General features: G+C 49.0%; 1 long non-coding RNA gene across 1 annotated transcript in view; it reads left to right on the top strand.

The window, feature by feature from the left end:
- LOC126996379 (uncharacterized) overlaps positions 1 to 16795 on the top strand; it is a 29038-nt gene extending 12243 nt beyond the window's left edge. The window contains exon 3 of the long non-coding RNA XR_007751140.1: positions 16328 to 16795. This is a non-coding gene — a long non-coding RNA (uncharacterized LOC126996379). The remainder of the gene's footprint in view (positions 1 to 16327) is intronic.
- Positions 16796 to 17785: the final 990 nt, after the last annotated feature.

Here is a 17785-nt window from a genome sequence, read left to right on the forward strand (position 1 = left end):
TCTATCTACTTATCTTTCTATGTAAGGTAACTACGTGAGTATTGTGAAGAACTGAGCTCAGCTGTGTGGCCGTGTGAGTCCAGTTGTGTGAGACATCTGGTGGTCACTCCAGAAAATATCGCGTAGAAGTGAAAAAAACGTGTAAAGTAAACATTTATTTGAATTTTGGACCTCGCGGTATTTCAAAAACAATTAAACCAAACTCGCGTAAATCGAGTTACCTGTACAGATCTTTTTCTTTTTTTCTTTTTAATATTTTGGTTGTTCTTTTTTTAACATTTTTTGCCGTATCTGTCTATCTATCTGTCTATCTCTATTATGGGTGAATAGATTATTATATCCTTCCCTTGATGGTCCCTTCCCTTGATGGTCCCTCCTCCTCCTTCCCTTCCTTGATGGTCCTCCTCTCTCCTTCACTTCCCTTTATGGTCAATCCCTCCCTCCTTCCGTCCCTTGATGGTCCCTCCCTCTCTCCTTCCCTCCCCTTGATGGTCCCTCCCTCCCTCCTTCCTTCCCTTGATGGTCCCTCCCTCTCTCCTTCCCTTCCCTTGATGGTCCCTCCCTCCCTCCTTCCTTCCCTTGATGGTCCCTCCTCCTCCTTCCTTCCCTTGATGGTCCCTCCCTCTCCTTCCTTCCCTTGATGGTCCCTCCCTCCTTCCCTTCCCTTGATGGTCCCTCCTCCTCCTTCCTTCCCTTGATGGTCCCTCCTCTCTCCTTCCCTTCCCTTGATGGTCCTCCTCCCTCCTTCCTTCCTTGATGGTCCTCCTCCCTCCTTCCTTCCCTTGATGGTCCCTCCTCTCCTTCCCTTCCCTTGATGGTCCTCCCTCTCTCCTTCCCTTCCCTTGATGGTCCCTCCTCCTCCTTCCTTCCCTTGATGGTCCCTCCTCTCTCTCCTTCCCTTCCTTGATGGTCCCTCCTCTCCTTCCTTCCTTGATGGTCCTCCTCCTCCTTCCTTCCCTTGATGGTCCCTCCTCTCTCCTTCCTTCCCTTGATCGTCCCTCCCCCTCTCCTTCCCGTCCCTTGATGGTCCCTCCCTCTCTCCTTCCCTTCCCTTGATGGTCCCTCCCTCCCTCCTTCCTTCCCTTGATGGTCCCTCCCTCTCTCCTTCCTTCCCTTGATGGTCCCTCCCTCTCTCCGTCCTTCCCTTGATGGTCCCTCCTCTCCTTCCTTCCCTTGATGGTCCCTCCTCTCTCCTTCCCTTCCTTGATGGTCCCTCCCTCCTTCCTTCCCTTGATGGTCCCTCCTCTCTCCTTCCATACCCTTGATGGTCCATCCCTCCCTCCTTCCGTCCCTTGATGGTCCCTCCCTCTCTCCTTCCCTTCCCTTGATGGTCCCTCCCTCCCTCCTTCCTTCCCTTGATGGTCCCTCCCTCTCTCCTTCCCTTCCCTTGATGGTCCCTCCCTCCCTCCTTCCATCCCTTGATGGTCCCTCCTCTCTCCTTCCTTCCCTTGATGGTCCCTCCTCCCTCCTTCCTTCCCTTGATGGTCCCTCCTCTCTCCTTCCCTTCCCTTGATGGTCCCTCCTCCTTCCTTCCCTTGATGGTCCCTCCTCTCCTTCCTTCCTTCCCTTGATGGTCCCTCCTCCTCCCTTCCTTCCCTTGATGGTCCCTCCCTCTCTCCTTCCCTTCCCTTGATGGTTCCTCCTCCCTCCTTCCTTCCCTTGATGGTCCCTCCTCTCTCCTTCCTTCCCTTGATGGTCCCTCCTCCTCCTTCCTTCCCTTGATGGTCCCTCCCTCTCTCCTTCCCTTCCCTTGATGGTCCCTCCCTCCCTCCTTCCCTTGATGGTCCCTCCCTCTCTCCTTCCCTTCCCTTGATGGTCCCTCCCTCCTTCCTTCCCTTGATGGTCCCTCCTCCTTCCTTCCCTTGATGGTCCCTCCTCTCTCCTTCCCTTCCCTTGATGGTCCCTCCTCTCTCCTTCCTTCCCTTGATGGTCCCTCCCTCTCCTTCCTTCCCTTGATGGTCCCTCCCTCCTCCTTCCTTCCCTTGATGGTCCCTCCTCTCTCCTTCCCTTCCCTTGATGGTCCCTCCTCCTCCTTCCTTCCCTTGATGGTCCCTCCTCTCTCCTTCCTTCCCTTGATGGTCCCTCCTCCTCCTCCTTCCTTCCCTTGATGGTCCCTCCTCTCTCCTTCCTTCCCTTGATGGTCCCTCCTCCCTCCTTCCTTCCCTTGATGGTCCCTCCCTCCCTCCTTCCCTTGATGGTCCCTCCTCCTCCTTCCTTCCCTTGATGGTCCCTCCCTCCCTCCTTCCCTTGATGGTCCCTCCCTCTCTCCTTCCTTCCCTTGATGGTCCCTCCCTCCCTCCCTCCTTCCCTTGATGGTCCCTCCTCTCTCCTTCCCTTCCCTTGATGGTCCCTCCTCCTCCTTCCTTCCCTTGATGGTCCCTCCTCTCTCCTTCCCTTCCTTGATGGTCCCTCCCTCCTCCTTCCTTCCCTTGATGGTCCCTCCCTCTCCTCCTTCCTTCCCTTGATGGTCCCTCCTCCCTCCTTCCTTCCCTTGATGGTCCCTCCTCTCTTCCTTCCCTTGTTGGTCCCTCCTTCCCTCCTTCCTTCCCTTGATGGTCCCTCCCTCTCTCCTTCCCTTCCCTTGATGGTCCCTCCCTCCCTCCTTCCTTCCCTTGATGGTCCCTCCCTCTCTCCTTCCCTCCCTTGATGGTCCCTCCCTCCCTCCTTCCCTTCCCTTGATGGTCCCTCCCTCGCTCCTTCCCTTGATGGTCCCTCCTCCCTCCTTCCTTCCCTTGATGGTCCCTCCTCTCTCCTTCCCGTCCCTTGATGGTCCCTCCCTCTCTCCTTCCTTCCCTTGATGGTCCCTCCCTCCCTCCTTCCCTTGATGGTCCCTCCCTCTCTCCTTCCCTTGATGGTCCCTCCCTCCCTCCTTCCCTTCCATGATTGTCCCTCCTCCTCCTTCCTTCCCTTGATGGTCCCTCTCTCTCCTTCCTTCCCTTGATGGTCCCTCCTCCTCCTTCCTTCCCTTGATGGTCCCTCCTCCTCCTTCCTTCCCTTGATGGTCACTCCCTCTCTCATTCACTTCCCTTGATGGTCCCTCCCTCCCTCCTTCCTTCCCTTGATGGTCCCTCCCTCCCTCCTTCCTTCCCTTGATGGTCCCTCCCTCCCTCCTTCCTTCCCTTGATGGTCCCTCCCTCTCTCCTTCCCTTCCCTTGATGGTCCCTCCCTCTCTCCTTCCCTTCCCTTGATGGTCCCTCCCTCTCTCCTTCCCTACCCTTGTGGTCCCTCCTCTCTCCTTCCTTCCCTTGATGGTCCCTCCTCTCCTCCTTCCCTTCCCTTGATGGTCCCTCCCTCTCTCCTTCCTTCCCTTGATGGTCCCTCCCTCTCTCCTTCCCTTCCCTTGATGGTCCCTCCCTCTCTCCTTCCCTCCCTTGATGGTCCCTCCCTCCCTCCGTCCTTCCCTTGATGGTCCCTCCCTCCCTCCTTCCCTTCCCTTGATGGTCCCTCCTCCTCCTTCCCTTGATGGTCCCTCCCTCTCTCCTTCCTTCCCTTGATGGTCCCTCCCTCCTCCTTCCTTCCCTTGATGGTCCCTCCTCCTCCTTCCCTTCCCTTGATGGTCCCTCCTCTCCTTCCCTTCCCTTGATGGTCCTCCTCTCTCCTTCCCTTCCCTTGATGGTCCCTCCTCTCTCCTTCCCTTCCTTGATGGTCCCTCCTCTCTCCTTCCCTTCCCTTGATGGTCCCTCCTCCTTCCTTCCCTTGATGGTCCCTCCCTCTCCTTACCTTCCCTTGATGGTCCCTCCCTCCTTCCTTCCCTTGATGGTCCCTCCCTCTCTCCTTCCCTTCCCTTGATGGTCCCTCCCTCCCTCCTTCCTTCCCTTGATGGTCCCTCCCTCTCTCCTTCCCTCCCTTGATGGTCCCTCCCTCCCTCCGTCCTTCCCTTGATGGTCCCTCGCCTGACCTCCTCAGTCTCGCCTGACCTCCACAGTCTCGCCTGACCTCCTCAGTCTCGCCTGACCTCCTCAAAGGGACAGACGTTGACCTTGCTGCTGCTGCGGCATCAAACCTTAACCTTGCTTTTCACCTCGTCTGGTGAAACGACACTTGTTATTTTGTGTGTGAATCGACTCCGTGTGTTACATTTTAACGTCACAACTTTTGAAATCCGTTCATCCACGTTTTTAATTAACCGTTACTTAAATAGGCCCGTACGCCTTCTCAGAAATCGAACGACTAACTGTGCTTGTTTACTTGTCTTATTTAGCACCACTCAACCTAATTAATTAACGTCTAACTCAGTGCTGTGACGCGTCTAACTAGTGTTTGAAGTGTTGCGAGGATTACCTTACAGTGAGAGGACTTCCCTGCTGAGCTGAGCGGTTAAGTTATATATCGACTTTTTTGTGTTTCCTGTCTTTCCTCAGTAGGATTACAACTACACGACCTAACACAGCACCCAGTGAAAGACAGTGAGCTTCTTGTGTCTAACTAACGTAGAAAATCTGTCACTAACGTAGAAGTACAAAGCTTGACCCGTATACCAGCACACCTGTTTTGAAAAGGAGGAAAAGTTTAATCCCCCAGAGAATTTTAATCCCGGAGGGAAAACACGTGTGGGCCCTCATAGACGCCACACCTCAAACTCTCCCGCGTGACTCGACCGATTTAAAGCCGCCTCCTTCCAGGTGTTGACCTTAGTCCACGCGGATACAAAATTCATCTTAACTGTAAAGCACACAATTATATCGTCTTGCAACAGTAAATAAAAATTAAAAAAAGAAGTAATCATGCCGTCCAAATATTTCAATTGCTGTAATTGTTCAAAGAAATATGCTGCGATTCATTACCAAACCAGCGACTCGATGTGTAGGTACTGTGTCTTAGACTTACGTATTCAGGCACTACAAACAACCAACGAGGATCTACAACGCTCCAATGCGTTGATCTGGGACACCATGATGTTCTTCCCTCAACTCCCTACCCCTCATTCTTCTTCTTCTTCTTCTTCTTTCCCCGCCCTTCCTACTCCAGCTTCCTCCTCCTCAAACTCATATTCTGACGTTCTGACCCAATTACATACCTCCTCCTCCTCCTCTGCCTCGCCTGAACCCGCCTCCATCCTTACTATTCCTTCCGCCCCATCCACCTCCCTTGCTACCTCATCCACTCCCACTCCCTCTTCTCCCTCCACTACCCTTGACTCATCCCCTATCCTCATCACCACTCCATCTTCCCCTTCCACCTCCAACACGATCTCCTCTGCCTCGCCTCAACCACCCCACTCCTCTGCAACGCCTGAGCCCGCCGCCACCCCTACCATTCCTTCTATCCCATCCACCTCCCTTGCTACCTCATCCACTCCCACTCCCTCTTCTCCCTCCAACACCCTTGACTCCTCCCCTATCCTCATCACCACTCCATCTTCCCCTTCCACCTCCAACACGATCTCCTCTGCCTCGCCTCAACCACCCCACTCCTCTGCAACGCCTGATCCCTGCCACCCTTACCATTCCTTCTACCTCCCTCCATCCTACCTCCCTTCCTACCCCATCCACCTCCATCCACAGTACCACTCCCTTCACCCCCTCTCCCTTCCTCTCCCTCCACCACCCTTGACTCCTCCCCTATCCTCATCATCCATCCTCCACTTCCACCTCCAACACGAACTCAACCTCCGCCTCCTCCTCCACTTCTGATACCACATCTCCTCCATCCACCACCCTCCCTTCCCACCCTTAGCCCTTGCTCCCACTACTATCACCACTCCCCACTTCAAAAACCCTTGTACCTCGCGCCCTTCCAGAAGAAATCACAAGACCATTCTACCAGCTGTCACTTGTACGAACCAGACGCTGTTTCCTGGTATGGGCAAACTAACTACTAGAGTCAATTTAGTTGGAGACAGTGTGGTGAGAGGCCAACTTACGGAGCTTTGTGGTCGGAATACGTTGACACGGAAGCGTTTCTGTATCCCCGGAGCCAAACTGGACGATATTGAATCAGCTGTCGATGCAGTTTCAGTAAATGCGAAGGACGACACAGTGTATCTGATCCATGCGGGAACCAACGACCTTCAGTCAACTCAAATTCAGGACCTGTTAGCAAAATACCGTCAAGTCATTCGGAAATACAAGACCAAGTCCCCTCACATCATCGTCTCTGGAATTCTACCGAGAGTCAATACGTTCGCCGGATACAACAACAGTAAAGCGTACGGCGTCAACACTAGTCTAAAGCAGTTATGTAACGATGAAGGCGTAGGGTTCACGAACGCATGGCATCACTTCAACCAGCGCCCAGATTTGTTTTGGGAGGACGGACTCCACTTGAACGAGGTTGGTTCGGCGCGGCTAGGAAGGCTCCTGAACGATGCAGTTGAAAGCTTCTCGAAAAGCTATTCAAAAAACTGGAGGCGAGGGCAAGGCAAAGGCAACCCTTGATCAACCGAACCGTAGCGTCGATGCGGCTTGCAAGAAACTGTGTAACCAACGACGCCTCCGACAAGCGAACTCATTCAACACGACGCGGCCAAACCAGTAGTCACATTTCCATTTTGTACACAAATGCACGCAGTCTGTTACCCAAAAGGACGAAATTAGGGCGTATATTGCAACTGACCAACCAGAGGTGGAGGCCATCACAGAGACTTGGGCCAACTCTCCACATCTAGTATCTGAACTGTCATTTCCCGGGTACGAAAGCTTCCAAAAATCGAATGCACAAGAAAGGAGGAGGAGTAATTTGCTACGTAAAAGTACGCTCCCTGCCATAAAAATAGACAAACAGGACGCAGAGAATTACGACTCCGTCTATGTGGAAATAACTGCGAATAATAAGAAACTAACACTTGCGACCGTATACAGGCCTCCAAAACAACAGGCAGCCGACGACACTGCCCTGTACGAAGAGCTTCACTCTTTAACACAAAGTAAACAAGCAATAATAATTGGGGACTTTAATTGCCCTAACATTGACTGGGGACAATTGACTGGAGATCAAGAGGGTAACAGGCTTATAGAAATGGTGGAGGATTCGTTCCTCACTCAAGTTGTAACTCAACCAACAAGAGAAAACAATCTGCTGGATCTGGTATTAGTAAGCGACCCCGACTTCATTCGCGACTGTACAGTTGGTGAGAAACTTAATGGGTGCGATCACCACTTAATCCGTTTTAATATCAACATATGTCACAAACTCGTAGATGATCCATCAGTGATACCAGATTACAAAAAAGGAAATTTCAACTTAGCCCGTGCACTGCTTCCCCCTACGACCTGGGACCAACTTGGCATCACCGACAATACAATCGACAACGCGTGGAACGTCTTCAAAGATAAGCTGTTGCAAGTAGAGAAGGCTACAGTGCCTACGAAATCCAGGCGAGTAAATGGGGCCGTAGATCCACCGTGGATGACCAGAGAAATAAAAAGGGCAGTAAACCTAAAAAAAAGGAATTATAATTTGATGAAAGAGAATGCTACGGCCGAAGCCAGCACACAGTACCACAACAGCCTCAGAGCTTGTCGCAGCCTTATTCGGAGTAGCAAACGCAACTATGAAAAGCAAATAGCGCGCGAAATCAAAACTAACTCCAAGAAATTCTTCACGTACATAAGATCGAAAAAGAAAGTAAAATCCAATATTGGTCCCCTGACAGACGAGACTGGATCTGTAACCCAGGACAGTAAACAGATGGCCAGAATCCTCAACAGTAACTTCGCATCCGTATTCACAGTCGAGGACATCGAAACCATTCCCGAGAGCCCTGCCCCGCCGAGTGAGATCACGCCGCTGGAAATTGACTCAATATGCGACCAAGAAGTATAAAAGTACTTGGACAAACTCGACACGAACAAGTCAACGGGACCCGACAGTTTGTCCCCGCGGTTATTAAAAGAGCTTAAACAACAAATTCTTCAACCACTCACTACCATATTCAACCGATCAGTTCAACTAAACAAGGTCCCGGAAGACTGGAAGATGGCGAACGTAACACCGATTTTCAAAAAAGGAGACAAAAGCGTTGCATTAAACTACAGGCCCATAAGTTTGACATCAGTGGCAGGAAAAATACTCGAAAAGATTATTAGAGATAAACTTGTTAAGTTTCTAGAAAACAATAATATAATCTCCGACACCCAGCATGGCTTCAGAAACAAGCGCTCCTGCCTAACGAATTTATTAGACTTCTTCCAAGGTATATATAAGAACTGGGATGCCCACATCCCCAGTGATGTTATATACCTGGACTTTCAGAAAGCCTTCGACAAGGTACCGCACGAGCGACTCCTTAAGAAACTGCACTCGGCGGGCATCGGAGCCAATCTGATCGCGTGGATAAGAGATTGGCTCACCGACAGAAAACAACGAGTACTACTCAACGGACAGCCTTCCGAGTGGCTACCAGTCACTAGTGGAGTGCCTCAAGGGTCAGTGCTGGGACCCATCCTCTTTATCACATATATCAATGACCTAGAATCAGGACTGAAATCCACAATATCGAAATTTGCAGATGACACCAAGGTGGGTGGAAAGGCCCTCACAAAGACCGACTGCGAAATCATTCAGAAAGACCTCAATCACATTATCGACTGGTCGGAAAAATGGCAAATGCCTTTTAATGTTGACAAATGCAAAGTCATGCACATTGGGTCCCAAAATAGTAACCACACATACATCATGAATGGGAAACCTCTGCAGGCGATGCAGGAGGAAAAGGATCTTGGAGTCACTATCAGCAGTGACCTGAAACACGCGAATCACTGTAAAAAAGCATACAACAAGGCCAACATTATGCTCGGGTTCATAGCGAGGAACTTCGAGTGTAAAACACCAGACGTGATGCTATCCTTGTATAATTCCATGGTAAGACCGCACCTCGAGTATGCAGTGCAGTTCTGGTCTCCCAATTACAGAAAGGACATTGCTTTACTGGAAAGGATTCAACGACGCGCCACAAAGATGATTCCAACCTTCAGGGCTCAACCGTACGAGGAACGACTCAAGCGACTCAATCTCTTTACATTGGAGAAAAGACGCCTACGAGGGGATATGATTCAAGTCTTCAAGTATCTAAAAAAGTTCAATAACGTCGATTACTCCAAATTCTTTGAACTGCAAACCAACTCAAGAACTAGAAATAACGGTTTACCCATTCAGTCGAGTCGATGTAACACAGACATTGGAAGGAGTTTCTTTTCAAACCGAGTCATCCGCCACTGGAACAATCTTCCCTCAGAAGTAGTAAATGCGAATACCATCAACTCCTTCAAATATAGAATCGACCGTCATTTCGCTGCGTCAGGAGTAAGCTGAATAACGAGGGGCTTCCATCTGCTCCTCAATATCGAGGTGCTTTCATCTGCTCACCAAGCCCAAAGTGGCGGTCGAGCAGATTAAATCACCCAAGCGGGCGACCTCGTAATGAGCCAATAGGCTTTCTGTTGCCTGCATTTCCATGTTTCCATGTTTCCATGTTTCCTTCCTTCCCTTCTCTTCCCTCCATTCTGCCTCACTTCCTTCCCTCCCTCCTTCCTTCCCTTCTCTTCCCTCCATTCTGCCTCACTTCCTTCCCTCCCTCCTTCCTTCCCTTCTCTTCCCTCCATTCTGCCTCACTTCCTTCCCTCCCTCCTTCCTTCCCTTCTCTTCCCTCCATTCTACCACCCTCAATTTTTCCATCTTTCTCAATCACCCTGTCTTTGCTCCCTCCCTGACGCTTTACTCCCTCGCCCCTGCCTCGCCCTGTTACCATGCTGGCCTCGCGGCATCTTCGGGGACCACAAACGAAGAAGAGACTCCACGTTTAGGGGCGAGGCAGTGCCGCGTTTTGGGTCTGGGCGGCCAGTCAATCAGCAGCGGCCTGACTTGAGTGCGTGGCCCGCATGTCTCTCTGACCTGTGACCTGACCTATGTGTGTGTGTGTGTGTAGAGCTTTGTCGCCTATAAGATGTCGTTTTTGTTGTCGGGACAAGCCTGTTCGTGTCGTAGTCGGATTTTTAAATTGCTCTAATCTTCATCAGTCTTCCTGGCCCACGCTGTCTGTTCCGTTGGCTGCACGCTGGTGTGTGTGTGTGTGTGTGTGTGTGTGTGTGTGTGCTATGGCGTTCGTACTGTCGCTGTCTATCAACTAAAAGGTCTGAGCATTTTTGTAAAGAATAATCGCTCGACACGTTCCATCCTGGGCGGGGTGTGGGTGCGCTAACCCGTGACGTCATTAATTAGTTGGTAGTTATTACCGAGCGAGCTTTGTGTATCGCAATGCTCTCAAAACTACGCAGTAAGGGCCCAAAACTACACACTAAGCCGTTGTGGATCTAGGCCCAGGACGGGGGCGGGTGTTTCAGTGTCGCCCCGCTCAGATGCGAGGCGCCGCGCCTTGGCGTGCCTGGGGGCGGACAGAAAGGGCAGATATTTCGTTCATTTGGATCATGGCGCTGACAATGATGACTTGGATGAACTTCAGCTGACGCGTGAGTGCAGAGGGAAACTGTCACGGTGATGTGGTGCTGACCTTGTCCGTGTGAACAGCTTAGGGTTCTTAATTTGGTGGAGAGCGGTGCTCCTCAGACTCCATTAGCTGGTGTACCTCCTGAAGGCTTGCGTGCTGGCCGCCACCCATCACATGAAGTCACGAAGGGTAACGCAGAGAACAGTGAGGGCTGTGTCACGGCGCCACTACCAAAACAAATACACCTTATGGCCTCCGCGGTGCAGTGGTTAGCGTCCCTGACTACGAATCTCGGCCTGAACAGTCGGCGTGCAATCCACCCAGCTCTTAATCCTTCCTCTCGGGATGGTCGATGAATGCAGAAAGTTTTACGGCGATATGCACCAGTGCATAAAAATTAAGATAATAATAATAATAATAATAATAATAATAATGATAATAATGAGAATAGCACTAATAATGGACTAACTCAGTTCAGTCCTCTACACACAATGACAGCAGCATCCTGTGCCTTCTCATCACCGCCGCGTGCATGAGGGAGCACTCCAGTTTGAAAGCCGTGGGCACTTCAGAGCATCATACAAGCTTCCTGAGAGGCACAGCTGCATGAGGGCTGTGCTGTCCACTGAATTTACACCTTCTTTGTTTCGCTCCCAAAAAATGCCGAACAGTATTATGACAGTGGTGGAGTAGACATTAACCCGATAGCAGTGACGGGCCAAATTTGTGGCTTTACCATGAACCAGCGACGGGCCAAATTTGTGGCTTTACCATGAACCAGCGACGGGCCAAATTTGTGGCTTTACCATGAACCAGCGACGGGCCAAATTTGTGGCTTTACCATGAACCAGCGACGGGCCAAATTTGTGGCTTTACCATGAACCAGTGACGGGCCAAATTTGTGGCTTTACCATGAACCAGTGACGGGCCAAATTTGTGGCTTTACCATGAACCAGCGACGGGCCAAATTTGTGGCTTTACCATAAACCAGCGACGGGCCAAATTTGTGGCTTTACCATGAACCAGTGACGGGCCAAATTTGTGGCTTTACCATGAACCAGCGACGGGCCAAATTTGTGGCTTTACCATGAACCAGTGACGGGCCAAATTTGTGGCTTTACCATGAACCAGTGACGGGCCAAATTTGTGGCTTTACCATGAACCAGTGACGGGCCAAATTTGTGGCTTTACCATGAACCAGTGACGGGCCAAATTTGTGGCTTTACCATGAACCAGCGACGGGCCAAATTTGTGGCTTTACCATGAACCAGAGACGAGCCTCATTTTTGCCGTGATACAAACCCCCAAAATAGATGATGCATAATCTGATCACAAATGCTTTGATATATATTATGAAATGGTTTGCGTGAGTGATGATTTTTTCTCATTTTTCTCGCTTAGAGGGAAGGGCCTTTAAGAACCATGACCCCCGCAGCCACCACCGGGTTAAAAGACGGCCCAGCCAGACGCCGCCACCCTAGGCATCGTGGCTCAGGCACCTCAGAACCCCGGGGCCCAAATTCAGACACTCCGGTACTTACTCATTTGATAAGGTTTTCGTAGACGCTGTGGTTATTTCTGTGTGTAATGATATTATGGGCCTAGTGATAGCTGGCCAAGGCTTCTACACTGTGAATGTCAATAACACACATGGCACCCAGATTGATCTCCGTTGTGGCCTTTGGATGTATCTGTTGTGAGAAACGAAAGGGTCTGAGCTGCCCGCCCTCCCTCCCTCCCTCCCAGCCCTGCTCCTTCTTACACCGACACCACGACCTGCGCTGTGTACCTGGCTGCTGGTCGATGCGTCTTAACGAGCGTCACATTCTAACTAATTGCTCATCGCCTCCAATTACGCCGCCGTCATGGCTGTCAGGACCCGGCCAGGCTTCAGTCTGCCGCCCTCGACGCCACGCCCGCCTGTTGTAATTGCCGTGTGTGTGTGTGTGTGTGTGTGTGTGTGTGTGTGTGTTATATTCATTTATCTATCTATCTATCTATGCATCTGTCTGTTAAACATTCGACAAGCTACTGCAGTTTTGTGGACGTCCCCTCCCAGCCCTGGTTGTGTGTGTGTGTGTGTGTGTGTTGTATCCATCTATCTATCTATGTATCTATCTATCTATCTATGCATCTGTCTGTTAAACATTCGACAAGTTACTGTAGTTTTGTGGACGTCCCCTCCCAGCCCTGGTTGTGTGTGTGTGTGTGTGTGTGTGTGTGTGTGTGTGTGTTGTATCCATCTATCTATCTATCTATCTATCTATGTGTCTATCTATCTATCTATGCATCTGTCTGTTAAACATTCGACAAGTTACTGTAGTCTCGTGGACGTCCCTTCCCAGCCCTGGTTGAAGGGAGGCCACAGGTAAAGCCAGAGCATTAAAACCTTGCGTGCCGTGTTCATTAATGAATTCAGGTTCAGGAAGGAAATATGTAAGATCTGGTTTAGGCTTCCTGAATACTCTTGCCAAATGGATCAGTGGCCGTATTAAGCACGCACGTTTAATAAGGCTTTCGTAGGAGTTGTGGGCATTTCCAGGGTTAGTTTCATGTCCCTGCTTGTAGTCTGACCCTTCTTCTGCACCATGAATATGAAAACAAGACTCATTGCAACCCGATTGATCTCCTTTCCGGCCTTTGGAAATAGTTGATGCAAGAGGAGGACTGACTCAGCTTCTGGTTGCGTCGGACTCCAGCCTTCAAACGGACAGGGAGCACCAGACCAAACTTTCATTCCTCCGCCCAGACCAGTGCATGAGGGTGCGTAGCTGTGCTAAGGGCGGCCGTAACACCCCGACGCCGGCCAATTATTAGTTACTTTGTAGACTTATCCATCACCGTTACGAACCAGGATATACGAGACCGTCAAGAGCCTGTGTTCTTGGGGCACCCCGAGTCGCCTCATCCAGCAAGCCGGTGATTTCTTTCAGCCGTTGGTGAGTGAGTGGCCGTCATGACTAAGACGGTCCAGGGGTGTGAAGCAGAATGTTACTTTAGACTTACTTGAGGATGCAGGCCATTTAGCTTTGCATAAGTGGCAATCGGGAGAAGGCTGTGGGCTGAAATTTAGGCTGGTAATACAAGACACTTTGCCATATGACATCAGCTATTTCTAAAGGTCAAAGAGGGGATCAATTGGGTTCTACTGAGTGGTTCTGTAGGTTCACGGTACAGAGGAAGGGTAACACTACCACCAGGGTCATAAAACTACCCCTGGAAATGCCCACAACTCCTAGGAAAGCCTTGTCAAATATGTTTCTAGGTTCACAGTACAGAGGAAGGGTCACACTACCACCAGGGTCATAAAACTACCCCTGGAAATGCCCACAACTCCTAGGAAAGCCTTGTCAAATATGTGTTTCTAGGTTCATAGTACAGAGGAAGGGTCACACTACCACCAGGGTCATAAAACTACCCCTGGAAATGCCCACAACTCCTAGGAAAGCCTTGTCAAATATGTGTTTCTAGGTTCACGGTACAGAGGAAGGGTCACACTACCACCAGGGTCATAAAACCACCCCTGGAAATGCCCACAACTCCTAGGAAAGCCTTGTCAAATATGTGTTCTTGGTCGGCGAAATGTCTCATAATACGACCCTTAATAACGAGAGCGAGAGAGAGCACAGCGTCGGTGTTTTCAGTTCTCCGTGCTCTGTATAACCCTCGTGTATTATTAGTCAGCCTGCAGTGGATAGTTTCAGTAAGCTTATATATATTTTTTCCTCTCCTTCGCTCGCCGGGTCCTTTGTGTGTCACGGTGCAGCAAAAATGAAATAAAATATAATAGAATACAAAAAAAATGTCGTGGAGGTGATTCCTCATTCAGGAGTCTTACCATCCATCCATCGCGTCATTAGCCACCACACACACACACACACACACACACACACACACACACACACACACAGAGGAGTTGAGTGTGAAGCCCCAAGTACACTGGCGAGTTTTGGTTCACGAATGTGCGCGAATGCAAAATAGACATCGAATTGTCTGGGACATGTCGGCGACGTGTCCCAGACAATTCGGCGTCCGATTCACGGTGTTCGGCGAATTGTCGCCGAATTTTGACCGTTGAAATTTTAATTCGGGGACATGTCGGCGAATGGCCAAGACTATTCACGGACATGTCCCTGAATATTCAGCGAATTAATCACAACACGGCAAACGGGTCGCAGTGGGAGGTGTACACGGGGGTCTGTCTGTCTATCTATCTATCTATCTATCTAAATATTATCTTTCTATCTAAATATTCTCTCTCTCTCTCTCTCTCTCTCTCTCTCTCTCTCTCTCTCTCTCTCTCTCTCTCTCTCTCTATATATATATATATATATATATATGTAATAAAATAATACTATAATAATAAATAGTTAACAAGAAAATATGAAAACCAAGAAGAATCTGAATGTATAAAATAGGTATGGAAGTAACATTTTCATTTATTTCATAATTAATTTACTATTTATTACTTTATTTATTTCTCAATATCATTATTCTGCCATTACTTAACCTTTGTTTCATTTTCAGTTATTTAGATTTATTTCTTCTTTCAGTTAGTGGTTTGTTTATTAATGTTACGTAAACATTCATTCTAAAATGTTTGTAGGAGAGCAAAACAAAAACAAGCCACATTTATACATTTTATTACACATACTCTCATACATGTTACCACACATATTACCACACATATTACCACACACACTCTCATACATGTTACCACACATATTACCACACATATTACCACACATATTACCACACACACTCTCATACATGTTACCACACATATTACCACACACACTCTCATACATATTACCACACATATTACCACACACTCACACACATGTTACCACACACACACCACACACACACACACACATACCACACACACACACACACACACACCACACACCACACACACACACACACTCATACATGTTACCACATATTACCACACACACTATCATACATATTACCACACATATTACCACACACATACATATTACCACACATATTCACACATATTACCACACACACATACACATTACCACACATATTACCACACATATTACCACACATATTACACACACACAATCACATACATATTACCACACATATTACCACATATTACCACACATATTACCACACATATTACACACACACACACCACACACACACACACACACATTACACACATATTACCACACATTACCACACACACACCACACACACACACACACACACATTACCACACATATTACCACACATATTACACACACACACATTACACATATTACCACACACATTACCACACACACCACACACCACACACACACACACATATTACCACACACATTACCACACACATTACCACACACACCATACACACACCACACATATTACCACACATATTACACACACACACACACATATTACCACACACACACACACATATTACCACACATATTACACACACACACACACACACATATTACCACACACACACACACATTACACACACATATTACCACACACACACACACATTACCACACATATTACCACACATGTACACACATATTACCACACACACCACACACATATTACCACACACACCATACACCACACACACACACACATATTACACATACACACACATATTACCACACACACACACACTCACACACATATTACCACACATATTACCACACATATTACCACACATACTATCATACATATTACCACACATATTACCACACATATTACCACACATATTACCACACATATTACCACACATATTACCACACATATTACCACACATATTACCACACATACTATCATACATATTACCACACATATTACCACACATATTACCACACATATTACCACACATACTATCATACATATTACCACACATATTACCACACATGGTATTTACTCGCCCACAGTTCTGTCCTGCCAGGCCGCTGCTCCCCGGGTGTTGTAGTAGTCCATGAGGTAGGCGCGGATTCCCGTGCTTTTATATGCCACAGGGGCATCAGATGATCAGCTGTCAGAAATCTTGGCACTGTCGGAGAATTGTCCCCGACATGTCGCCGACACTTCGGGGACATGCGAAGACAATTCGGAGACTTGTCGCCAGTTATTCCGCGACAAAAAAAAAAAAAAAAAAAAAAGTTAAAATTTCTGATTTTGAGCTCGGCGACATGGACGCAGAATAGTCGGCGACATGTCTCCGAACTTTCCCCGAATTGTCTTGACCATTCACCGACATGTCGCCGAATGGTCACGAACTGTAAGAATCTTGGTCATGTCGGCGAACCGGTCGCTGAATTTTTTCACGATCTGATTCGGCGTCAAGTTCGTGGCCAAAATTCAGCAGTGTATTTGGGGCTTTACACTCCCCATAACAGTGGTCCAAAATCAATCACCCCTCCCCCATTACGCCCTCCCATGCCCTCCTCCCCTTCACCCCTCCTCCCTTCCAACCTCCCTCTTCCTCTTCACTCAAAACTCATGAAGTCAGTTTTTGTTTCCTCATTCAACTTTCTCTTTCCCTAGTCACTTCCTCCCATTACTTCCCTTCTCTCCCTCCCTCTCCCCTTCCCCAAACTTCCCTCTCTTTCAAACTCCAATTTTTTCCTTTCCTCCCCTCTCTCCTGACCTATCTTCTCCCCTCAATTCCCCTCTTCCTCCCCACAGATTTCATGACCTCTGCATCTCCCCCCCCCCCCCCCCTCCCACTCCCCAGCTCCCCTCTCTTCACGAAATAAAAACAGTCTCCCCATTTTCCTTCTTTTCTCCCCGTACGATAATAGACTAAGTACCATCCTTTTCCCATCATCATCTTTAGTACAAGCTTTCATTGATCTTCCCTTCCTCCCCATCCCTTCACCCTTAACCTTGTCTTCCTCTCCCCACTCCCCACCTCTTCTCTTTTCCCCTCCCCTTCTGCCCTACGAAGTCCACTCTGATCCCCCCCCACTTCTTCCTCCCCCTCTCCCCATCTCCTCCTCTTCCTCACATTCGCAAATAGAGAGAAGAAGAGGAAGAAAAACAGTGACCAATTTCCACTCCTCTTTCACCTCCCTCCCCATTGCATTTCCCTCTTCCTCCTCCTCCTCCTTCTTCTCCTCCTCCTCCTCCTCCTCCTCCTCCTCCTCCTTCTCCTCCTTCTCCTCCTCCTCCTCCTCCTCCTCCTCCTCCTCCTCCTCCTCCTCCTTCTTCTCTCACACACAAAAAACATTTCCTGACAACAACAAACTTACTCTTGCGATATTTTTCAGCACACACACACACACACACACACACACACACACACACACACACACACACACACACACACACACACACACACACACACACACACATATATCAAAGAGTTGGTAGCCAGACACAACTTAAAT

This window comes from Eriocheir sinensis, chromosome 1 (genome assembly GCF_024679095.1).
Source record: "Eriocheir sinensis breed Jianghai 21 chromosome 1, ASM2467909v1, whole genome shotgun sequence".
NCBI lineage: Eukaryota > Metazoa > Arthropoda > Malacostraca > Decapoda > Varunidae > Eriocheir > Eriocheir sinensis.